The following is a 12,228-nucleotide window of genomic DNA, read 5'->3' on the forward strand; positions in this document are numbered from 1 at the left end:
GTATAGTTATGCGTCCTATTCGGTATCTATTGTTAATGTTGGTGTTATAAATAGTTGGGTGTATTGATTCTGTATAATGGGCTCTGTAAGGATGTCTTCATTAGCTAAGCCACTTGCGGTATAAACTTGACTGTCCTGGGATCCACTCCTCTTCTGGGCCTGAGGCACCGGTACTTACCCAAATGCCCTCCCTAGGGCAGACTTCCTCTTGCTAACAGATACAGTTACCGGTGTAGCTATTTGTAGCTACACCGGTAACTGTATCTATCTTAAAGAGTTTTATATAGAAATGTTGGTAACTCAATAAATTGTTTATAGTGAAGAACTGTTGGGCCTGGCTAACTCTATAGAGGAAAGAGGGATCCGCCCGAAATTCCAGCATCCCTCTCACAGCACCCCCTCCTGCCTACCCATCCCATCTGATTGAGATTAGGGCACACCCTTAGGTGTACCTGGGTTACAGCTGTTAAAAAAGAGAAAGAAAAGTCTGTCCTTAAAAGAAAAAAAATCTGTGATCACAGCTGGAACAAGAAGTGCTAAGGGTCTCAAGCATAATCCCATCGGTATCGGGTGGTATCATTATGAGCAGAGAAGGGAATGCCCAGCTGTTTTTACACAGTTACAGTCCTTTGAGATTTCGCTCCACATCTCCCAGGTTCTCTCACTGCCGGAGGAGGGAGAAGCAGGGGCTGGTGGGGTGGAGCAAGGCTGGGGCTGGGAAGCAGAAGCCTGGCTTCTCTCCAGACTCAGAGGGGAGTGGGCCTTGGTGTGCTAAGGGTGGGGGGAGCCTCAGAGTACAGATCTACCCACTGGGGCAATATGAGACCAACGGGGTGATGGGATGCCTTGGGCAGTCCTTGTGGGGAAGCAGGGACCCCACCCCACAAGTAACTGTGTGAAGCCTCCTCTCCAGGCCTGGAAACCTTGGCAGGCCACAGGGCTAGAAGCCAGGGCAGGATGTTCAGTGTCAAGAACATGTAGCATCCAGTGTCCCAGAAAGGCAATCTCTCATGGCCCGCACTGATCCTGAGGCCAGCTGCACTCAACCATTTCCAGGTAAAAGCCTCCCTTTTGCCCTGACCCCCACAAGGCCGCCTACTAGGCAGCACCAGGACACTCCCCACACTGTGCCTAGGAAGCCTGGCCGTACTGCATTACTGGGGTGGTGCACTCTGGTGCACGGGGTCCCAGGTCCCCAGATCAGACATCCCTCCCTGTTCACCAAGAACCTGAGCAGAGGGTACCACAGTCAGGGCCTGCCAGGGAGGATGGAGTGTAACAACCTTTCTTTTAAGGACACCCCACTTCAAGAGGGATTCATAGATTCATAGATGTTAGGGTCGGAAGGGACCTCAATAGATCATCGAGTCCGACCCCCTGCATAGGCAGGAAAGAGTGCTGGGTCTAGATGACCCCAGCTAGATACTCATCTAACCTCCTCTTGAAGACCCCCAGGGTCGGGGAGAGCACCACCTCCCTTGGGAGCCCGTTCCAGACCTTGGCCGCTCGAACTGTGAAGAAGTTCTTCCTAGTGTCCAGGCTAAATCTGCTCTCTGCTAGCTTGTGGCCATTGTTTCTTGTAACCCCCGGGGGCGCCTTGGTGAATAAATCCTCACCAATTCCCTTCTGTGCCCCCGTGATGGACTTATAGGCAGCCACAAGGTCGCCTCTCAACCTTCTCTTGCGGAGGCTGAAAAGGTCCAGTTTCTCTAGCCTCTCCTTGTAAGGCTTGGCCTGCAAGCCCTTTACCGTACGAGTGGCCCTTCTCTGGACCCTCTCCAGGTTATCCGCATCCCTCTTGAAGTGTGGCGCCCAAAACTGCATGCAGTACTCCAACTGCGGTCTAACCAGCGCCCGATAGAGGGGAAGTATCACCTCCTTGGTTCTGTTCGTCATGCATCTGCTGATGCACGATAAAGTGCCATTGGCTTTTCTGATGGCTTCGTCACACTGCCGGCTCATGTTCATCTTGGAGTCTACTAGGACTCCAAGATCCCTTTCCGCTTCCATGCCGCCAAGCAGGTCATTTCCTAGGCAGTAGGTGTGCTGGACATTTTTCCTCTGTAGGATGTGGACAACATGGAGAAGGTCCAGAGGAGGGCTACTCGCATGATCAGGGGGCAGCAGGGCAGACCCTACAATGAGAGGCTATGGGACCTGAATCTGTTCAGCCTTCAGAAGAGAAGGCTGAGGGGGGACCTGGTGACAGTCTATAAACTCACTAGGGGGGACCAGAAGGGTTTGGGGGAGACCTTGTTTCCCCTAGCGCCCCCCCCCCCGGGATAACAAGGAATAACGGCCACAAGTTGTTGGAGAGTAGGTTTAGATTAGACATCCGTAGGAACTACTTCACAGATAGGGCGGCTAGGATCTGGAACCAACTTCCAAGGGAAGCGGTGCTGGCTCCTACTGTGGGGGTCTTTAAGAAGCGGCTCGATGCCTACCCGGCTGGGGTCACTTGAGCCCAGTTTCCCTCCTGCCCAGGCAGGGGGTCAGACTTGAAGAGCGACAAGGTCCCTTCCGACCCGACTTCTATGATTCTATGAACCCGCACGTTGGTGTTGGAGTCGCAGGAGCGATGATTTTGAGGGTAACACTAGTAAGCTTACGAAGAGCTCCGTGTGGTCAGGCTGCAAGCAGCAGCACTGAATACGGTGCACTTAGCAAAGATCACTGTGATTAAAATGAGTTTGTTATGTTTCAGACGAAACCACATCCTGATGTGTGCTAGTTTTCAACAATGCGAAGTGCAGCCCCACCGCTTGCTGCTGTCCAACAGAGAGGCAAAATGGTGCCGTGTTTAAATTGGTGGTTTCTGTTTCCCTGATGAATCGAAGAGAAGATACAGTTGCTGTGGACTGTAAGCAGGGTGGGGTGGAGGGGGTGCTCCGGGTGAGGGGGCTGGGAGAAGTGGGGGGGAGCCGCCTGCCATGGGTAGCTGGTGCTCATTGCAGCGGGGGAGCCTGTGTTCAGGTGGGCATGGGAGACCTGGAGACCTGTAGGGGTGGGAGCCTGCACTGCATGTGGGGGGTGGGGCTGTGCTTCCTGGGAGCTGCAGGGTGGTGAGGTTGGGGGTAGGGGATGCCTTCCTTTCTGGAGCCCATTGGCCAGAGTAGCAACCCCCGCACCTCCTCACCCCCGGCATTAACTCCTGTTTGTTTCCATGCCAGAAGCACCGGGGTGGCTGGCAGCCTGCCTGCCTGGGGAAGCAGCACCATGGCTTGGATGCTCCGGGAGCGATGCAGCGGGCTGGCAGAGCCACGTGCATGCTGGCTGCCGGGCAGGGCACAGCTGAGCAGGCCATGAGCCCCCACTCCCAGCCCCTTCCACCCTCCGACTTGTGCTACGCACCACAGAGCCCAGCCCTGCAGCATCCCCCTGCCTCGTGCTGCCGGCCTGGGGCTGTTTGCCAGTTGGGATAAAATCATGTAATAATCCCCCTCTTTGCCCTCCAGCAACTGCAGGTGTTTCCCTCGTGGATCATCAGGGGAGCAAAAGCCTCAGTTTCAAACATGGCACCATTTTTGCCTCTCCGCTGGTCAGCAGTAAGCGGCGGGGCTGCCAGGGCACTTTGGCCAAGCAGCAGCAGGGAGACAAAAACGGTGCCAAGTTTAAAACTGCAGTTTTCACCTCCCCGCCAATCAGGACCAAGCTGCAAGTGTGGTCCCTCCACCAATCAGCGGGCGGGCGGAGTGCATGGGGGAACGCAAAATTAAAGCTGCTGCTGTGCACACTTCTGCCATGAATTTGGTAGGTCCCCATCTTTTCCCTCTTTCTCTCTCTCCTCTTCTTCTCTTTCTCTCTTCTTTTCTTTTTCTTCTCTTTCTCTCTCTCCTCTGTCTTGTCTCTTTTCTCCTTTTTTTCTTTTTTCTCTTTTTTCTTTTCTTACTTCTTTCTCTTTTTTCTTTCTCTCCCTTCTCTCCTTTTCTCTTTGTTTCTCTTTTTTCTTTTTCCTTTCCTCTTTATTCTCTTCTTTTTTTCCCTCTTTTCTCCTTTTTCTCTTTCCCTCTTTCTCTCCTCTTTTTTCCTCTCCTTTGTATTGTATTTTTCTCTCCTTTATCTTTCTTTTCTTTCTCTCTCCTCTTTTTCTCTCTTCTCTTTTTCTCTCTCATCGTTTCTTGTTTCTTTTTTCTCTTTCCCTCTTTCTTGTTCCTTTCTCTCTCTCTCTACTCTCCATTTCTCTCCTCTTTTTTCTCTTTTGTCTTTCTTGCTCTTTCCCATTTTCTTTCTCTCTCCTCTTTTTCTCTCTCTCATCACAACATGCTGAAAAAAACAACCACAACAACAAAGGTAGTATATGAAGTTTTTATTTAGTATTTCCAGGTTTATCATTTTTAGAAATCCTGGTATTTACTGTAAAAAAAAAAAAAGTAACACATGTCTATTAACTATATTGGTATTCAGTGCATCCTGCCATGTACCCCCGTCCCAGTTTCATTTTTTCTGGCATGCTGGTACTCTGGCATCCTATAAGGTAGACGTTGAAATGTTTTGGCACTCTGGCCAAAAACATTGCCTCCCCCTGCTCTAGGCTGTTTCCTTTCCCATTGCCTAGCTCCTTTGGCCAGGTCTCTCATATTCCTAGGAGAGGTGTGGCTCCCATTCTGGTGGGTATCCTTAAAGGTACTTGACCCTTTTTGTACATAATTGGGTAAGCGTCCCTTATTACATACTGCCTGTGATGCAGCACCAAGTTAGCTGTGGCAAGCTTAGGCTCATAAACTGTAGACACAGGTTCCAAACACTGCCCTTTACAGCTGCATGTCTGAGTGCTACATGTGGTGCTGGGGACTGGGCCAGCTGGGAGGGGCATGGAGCTGAACTTCTCGGAAGTCAAACCGTTGCCCTGTGGGGTCAGGCCAGCTCTCGGGATCTCAATATCGTGTTGTTAGACAGGAGGGTGTGACCCAATTGCACATATACAAACACACAAATCAATTAGGTGCATACACACACACACACTACCAGCTCAAGCACATACACATCCAAACTAGCCTAGGCACATGCATACCTATCACCAATTCAAGCACATACACTATACACCCCAAAAGTTAGACAAAAATCAATTGTCCATGCCCACACACTCAGTACACATACACAGATCACTAATTCATCTATCATACACACAATGACATATATACACACACTCACCAGTTCATGCACATACAACCCACCTACACATCCTACCTTGGATGGTACAGTATGTATGTGTGTGCTTGGTGTACCGTTAAGGTGAGAGAGAGAGAGAGTTAAAGTGTAGGGAGTGAAAGCTGCCAGAACTGAGATTAGAACTGGTGGATTAGAGAGAAGCTGGCTGAGGAACTGAAGCTTGGGGTTACTTAAGGTAGATTGGGGCTGGAAACTGAGGCAGAGAGCTGAGATATCGGGGGGGGGGGGGCAGATAAGTGGTGGCAAGGAGGAGACAGCCAGGAAAGAGAGAGAGAGGCAGAAACCTGGGAGCTTGGGGCTGGAAACAGGGTGACAGCTTAGAGACTGGGGGAGCAGATAAGTGGTGGCAAGGAGGAAACAGTCAGGAAACAGACAAAAACCCAACTTGGGGTTTCAAAATAACAGGTTTATTAAACAGACAACACACTACACAGCCCCATGAAGTTATTGGTTCACACACACACAATGGCAGCAGGAGAAAGAGAGTCAGTGGAAGGGCTGCAGTCCAGGTGGGGAAGAGAAACAGAGTCCAAGTCATTGGTTGAAGAGGGAGTGGGGGGTGATAGCTACCTATCCAGGCTGGAAAGGGGTCCTTGTCCAGTAGGTGTTGTCTAGAGGGGGGTCACTGGCAGGGCCTCTGGGTGGATAGGTGGTGTAGTGTGGTGCTGGTCCAGATGGAGAGGGTGTCCCACTGGGTCTGTCTTCCCTACCCCTTTTATGGGGCAGACTACCTCTGATCTCCTATGGGGAGGGCCTTTCCAGGCAATGTCAGTTCTGTCCCAGAGGGCTCCAGGTGTACTTAGTGAGCATGTGCAGCCTGGCACAATGGTGGGTTGCCTCATCTTTTGTTTCTTGAATAATGAGGGTGTTTCCAAGGCCTGGGTCATTGGTGCAGGTCTTGGTGTTGATGGTTTGGTCATTCAGAGGGAGCTATTTTTAGACCTACTGCCATTGTCTCTCAAGCACCCTCATTCATCCCCATTCATTCAGGAACCATGTTACATAGGAGGGGTACGTGTGAGTCATGGGTTACACAACAGGGCCTGGGGACAGGATGGAGACTTGACAAACAAAATGGAAACTCAACATGACTTATGCTAACTTATCTATGTAGGCCTAAATCATATAGTACCAGTAAAACAGAACTATAGACCAGTAAAAATCAATATAAACATAATAATTATACAACATAAAGGAGAAAAAGCAAATCAAATATGACTTGCTACCAAAATAAAATGCTGAAGCTTATCCTATGTCTTAGCTCACTTATACTTATCTATAGGGAATAGAGAGGGAAAGAAGAAGCCAGAAATGGTTGGGGAAGGGGAGGAAATGCATTTTAAAAGAAAAAAAGAAAAACGGGGGAGGGGTTGCTACAAAACAGCCCCTTTTCTTGAAATCATGTGATTTCATGTAAGTGTGGTTAAACTTGAAAACCACCCTTTCTGACAGCATTTTACTTTCAGAGTCACATGGACTCGCTAAGCAGAGCAAAACATAGACAGGAAACAGAGCAGAGCAGAGCAGAGCCTTCCTTGGGGCCGGGGTGGCTATTAATTCTACTAGAGAATGGGACGTAGGTGATTCTATTTAATCCCCAAAACCCCTAGAAAATGTCATGAAATGGTTCATTCAGAGGTCACCCCACCAAGCTCCACTGCTGAGTTGGTACAGAATGGCTTTTTGAAGGTGTGTGGCTTGGTGTCTGCCTCAGGCCCAGTAGCCTAGTGCGGAGGGCGTGACCCGGTGCTCCCAGATCTCACGTTATGGACCAGTGCAGTACATGTCTCCAGCTTCCCAGCCTGTGTGTCTGCTTGCTGCTTGCCTGTGTCAGACACTGCGGCCCTTGAGGAAACTGTCATCAAACAGGCTTTTAGAAATCAATTAACCCTCACTGTTGATCTGGACCATTGTTCCCATGCAGATCTGCTTTACCTACAAACCAAAAGCATTTCCCAAAAGCAAACCTCTAAATACCATTTTCTAGCCATCAAGTGCCAAGCTGTCCCTGGGAAATCACGTCCTGGGTTCTGGCCCCTGCCCTTCATCGGTTCACATTAGGCAGACATAGGTCAAAAGCCAAAGTAGGCCTTGGGATCAGGGGCCAGAGCCAAGGACTCCCCCTCCTAGGGGAGGGCCCTCGTTGCTGGACTATGCACTCACTCTTGTCCCACTCGGGGCTGCTTTAGCAGGAGAATGGAAAGTTGTTCCCCTCTTACGCCCACAATCCCCCAGCAGATCCCACAACAGACCTGCAACTGCTGTGAGAGCTGCAGTGGCTTTCAGAAAGACAGGCTGTCATGTGCAAACATTGGGCGATGGCAGGGAGGTTAGATTGGGTTCCAAATGAGCACCTGCTCTAAGGTAAGTTTGGAAGGGGAAGTTGGCAGGGGGTGGGAGAAATGTGGGGGCAAGCAGGCTGGGTGGGGATCGGGGGTTCCCTGGGGGCTGGGGGACAGGAGGCATGACCCTCAGAGGAATTGGAGGGGCAGGTGTGACTGGCAGGGAGGTGGGAGGGCAGGAGTGACCTGCAGGGAAGCATCACTTGCAGAGTGATGGGACGGAAGGTGCAACCAGTGGTGGGCTGGGGGGCAGGCATGACTTGTGAGGGAAAGAGGGGAAGGCATGAACCACAGGGAGGTTGGGGGGCAAGTTTGAACCGGCTCCAGGGTAGGACCCGTAGGATGCTGGTTGACGGAAGTCAATCATTGTGGTGCACTGTGACCAGCGGGGTCCCTCAAGGACTTATACTTTTTAACATCTTCATCAATGATGTAGACATTGGTGTCAGCAGCAGACTGGTCAAGTTCGCCGACGACACCAAACTCTGGGGAAAGCGTCCACACCTGAGGACAGGAGGGTGATCCAGGCACAGTTTCATAGTTGGTAGGGTCTGAAGGGACCTAAGTAATTCATGAAATTTGACCCCCTGCCATGGGCAGGAAAGAGCACTGGGGTCAAACGACCCCAGCTAGGTGATTGTCTAGCTTCCTTTTGAAGACCACCAGGGTAGGAGTGAGCACCACTTCCCTTGGAAGTTGGTTCCAGCTCCTAGCCGCCCTGACTGTGAAATAGTGCCTGCTGATGTCTAGTCTGAATCTACCCTCGGTCAACTTATGGCCGTTGTTCCTTGTTACTCCTGGTAGTGCTCGGGGGAACAGGGAATCTCTCATAGCCTGCTGGTCCCCCTTGGCCAGGTTGTGGATGGCCACCAGATCCTCCCTCAGCCTTGTCTTGTGGAGGCTGAACAGGTTCTGGTCCCGTAGCCTCTGCTCGTAGAGCCTGCCTTGCTGCCTCCTGACCATATGAATGGCCCTCCTCTGGACCCTCTCCATGCTGTCCACATCCCTCCTGAAGTGCAGTGCCCAGATCTGGATGCAACACTCCAGCTGCGGCCTGACCAGTGTTACATAGACGGGGAGGATCACCTACTTGGACCTGCTCGTGTTGCATCTGTGGATGCACAACAAGGTGCAGTTAGCCTTCCTTTGTCCTCAAATTGGCAGCCCATGTTCATCTTGGAATCAATAACGCCTCTGTCACGGCGGGGTCCTTCAGGAGGGCCGTGATCTCCTCGAGGTCCCTCGCTCCGTGTCAAGGCCGGCCCAAGGCACCCTCTTATTCTCGCCCGCCACGTCTTGTTGGAAAATGTAATAGGGAGGCTGCCTTGTGTCTTCCCTGGGCACGGCTACTCGGGACCTCTGTCCCCATGGTTCTTCCGGACCCCCCGGGGGTCTCCCGATATGATGGGTGCTCCTCATACACCCTAGCCTTATGGGCTATGCGTGGCTCCAACCACCCCTGATACCATGCCCCAAGCCTCGCAGATGTAATAAACGTTGGTGTGCCTGCACGCCTGCTTCCCGGGCCCTTCTTCTATAATCTAGCCCACTCTTGGGCCTTCCCCGTTGTGTCTACACTAGTGCCCCTTCCTGGGCTCTCTCTAACACAATGTCCCTCACTGGGACTCTTGTCCACTCTGGGACTTCCTACTGAGCCACCAGTCTTTTGGGCCCACCGCACTATTACCCTCTCTGGTACGGGCTCACCGCGCTACTATCCCCTTTTGCCGGGGACAACCGCAGCACCTTGCCCTTCCCCTGGGGTGCTGTGCTGCCAACCCCTTTGGTTTGGGTCCACCGCAGCACCCTGCCCCTGTCCTGGGTTTTTCTGCAGTGCTAGCTTTCACCCGGATCTACTGCGCCCCTCTCGGGCTCCTCAGTAAATCGCCTCTCTCAGGCTCCTCAGTAAATCGCCCCTCCTTGGGGCTGGGGTCTATGCACCCCGCAAGTGACGTCCTTGCTGGCATCTGCTGTGCCCATCCTGGGCTTCCTAATATGGCGCTCCCCCTCTTCGGGGCTTGCCGTGCCCACGCTAGGGCTTCTCAATAGTCCAATGTGGCGCTCCCCGTCCCTGGGGCTCGCCGTGCCCACCTTGGGCTTCTCAATAGTCCAATATGACGCTCCCCCTCCTTGGGGCTCGCCGTGCCCACCTTGGGCTTCTCAATGCTGTCCCACTCTGGGGCTGGGGTCTACGTACCCCGCACACAACCCGGGGTCTGTGTCCCCCGTCCACAACCCACTGGTTGCGCTCCTCACTGTGAGCTGCGCCCGCACTGGCGCTGCGCCCGCACTGGCGCTGGGGTCCCCATACCACTGGGGTACCTATGAGGATACTGCGCCCTCTTGGCGCTAGACTGCGCCCTCACTGGCGCTGGGGCCCCACCCCTCTGGGGTCCCTATGAGGCCTCCTCCAACCCCTACAGCCTCACCCAAGTCTCCGGTGTAATAACAAAGCCTGAACACAAACATGAACTAGAGCCTCCTGGCTATAACTAAAACCTATGGCACCTAGCCACTACAAAGTAAGCCGCCTGGCTAGAACTCAGCACCATTACTCCAACCTTCGGAGCTCTCATGAGCTGTACTGGCCATCAGGCTTCTACCCATCTCTCGGCCAAGGGAGCTCCTGCCTCTCCGGCTGCTGGCAGGGAACTGCCAGCCTGGCCTCAGCCCTGGGCTTTATAAGGGCCAGGCCCTGCCCCCTACAGGCAGCTGGCTCCCCTTAGTTGCTCCGGCAACCCGCAGCTGCGCTTGTTACCCCAGCAACCCTCAGCTGGGCTCGTTATGACATGCCAGGGCTCTGTCTCTCTCTCCCTGGCAGTTTCTCCTCTCTAGGAGCAGGAGCACCGAGGTGCCCTGCGACAGCCTCCAAGGTCCTTTTCTGCCTCTGTGCTGACCAGAAGGGAGTTCCCCAGCCTGTAGGTCTGCTGCTGGTTCTTCCTCCCCAGGTGCAGCACCTTGCACTTGTCCATATTGAAACCCATCCTGTTCTCAACTGCCCACCCCTGTAACATGTTCAGATCTAGTTGTAGTCTGTCCCTCTCCTCCAGCGTGCCCACTTCTCCCCACATTTTAGTGTCATCCGTGAACTTGAACAAGCTTCTTTTCACCCCCTCGTCCAAGTCGCTGATGAAGATGATAAACAGTGCGGGCCCAGCACTGAGCCCTGGGAGACCTCACTGCCCACATCCCTCCAGGTCGAAAAAGGCCCATCCACCACCACTCTCGGTGTGGTCCTCCAACCAATTTGCAACCCATCTGACTGTGTAGGCATCAGCGCCACAGTCGCCTAATTTCTTAATGACAATGGAGTGAGAGACAGTGTCAAAGGCCTTCTTAAATTCCAGAAAGACTATGTCCACCATGACACCTGCATCCAAGGCTTTTGTGACTTGGTCGTAGAAAGCCACCAGGTCGGTCTGACAGGACCTGCCTCGAATGAACCCGTGTTGGTTGCCTCTAAGCATAATCTCCCCTACTGGTCCTTCACAGATGTGCTCCTGGATTATTTTCTCAAAGAGCTTCCTCAGGACCGAGGTAAGACTAACGGGCCTATACTTTCCTGGGTCCTCTTTCCTCCCTTTTTTGAAAATGGGAACCACATTGGCCCTTTTCCAGTCCTCCAGCACCTCGCCAGAGCACCACGAGTGCTCATAAAGCTGTGCCAGGGGTCTCGCGATGACCACTGCTAATTCCTTCAGCACTCTGGGGTGGACATTGTCAGGACATGCTGATTTGAACACTTCCAGTCCCACCAGAAGTTCCCTGACTTGGTCCTCACTGACCCTGGGCCTAGCTTCACCTCCCCTGGGTCCGTTCAGATTCCCAGTGGGGGGATGTCCCTGTCCCTGCTCAGAAAAATGGAAGCAAAGAATCTGTTAAAGAGATTAGTTTTGTCATCTAGTGCAAGCACCAGATTACCAAGCATGTCCTGCAGAGGCCCCACGTTACCTGGTACCTTCTTTTTACCCCCTATGTATTTAAAAAAGGACTTCTTGTTATCTTTGATCCAGGTCGCTAGTCCCAGTCCCATCTTTGCCTTAGCCTTCCTAACAGCCCCCCTACGATCTTGAGCAATGGAGGTATAATCCTCCTTGGTGATGGCCCCTCCCTTCCATTGGGTGTACACCTCTTTTTTGGCTTTGAGACATTCCTGGGTGCATTTGGTGAGCCATGTGGGCTTTTGAGCACTCTTCCCCCTTTGATCCGCGTGGGGATTGTCACCCTTTGGGCTTGGAGGATCACCTTCTTAAGGAAGGACCACTCTTCTTGGACTCCCAACTCCCCACCCCTCGTGGACCTCAGTGCCTCCCTGACTAGTCTCCTTACCTCATTGAAATCTGCCCTCCTGAAGTCAAGGGCTGCTGCCTTGTTGCAGGCCTTTGACACCCTGCGCTGGATGGTGAACGCCAGTAGGTGATGATCGCTATCACCCAGGTGGTCGAGCACCCATCACCAGGTCGTCACCTGTGGCCAGGACCAGGTCCAAGGCATTTCCCCTGGTGGGACTGTGCACCTCCTGGGTTAGATGGAGGTCCTGTAACACAGCTAGGAACCTATGTGAGCAGTCAGACCTAGCTGATGGCTCTTCCCAGCAGATGTCTGGATAGTTTAGGTCACTTATGATGACCATGTCCCTTGACTTAACTGCCTCTGTGAGCTGACCTGAGACTTCCCGGTCCAGCTCTTCTCCCTGCTTAGGTGGCCTGTAGTAGAC

This window comes from Alligator mississippiensis, chromosome 15 (assembly GCF_030867095.1).
Source record: "Alligator mississippiensis isolate rAllMis1 chromosome 15, rAllMis1, whole genome shotgun sequence".
In the NCBI taxonomy this organism is placed as follows: Eukaryota; Metazoa; Chordata; order Crocodylia; family Alligatoridae; genus Alligator; species Alligator mississippiensis.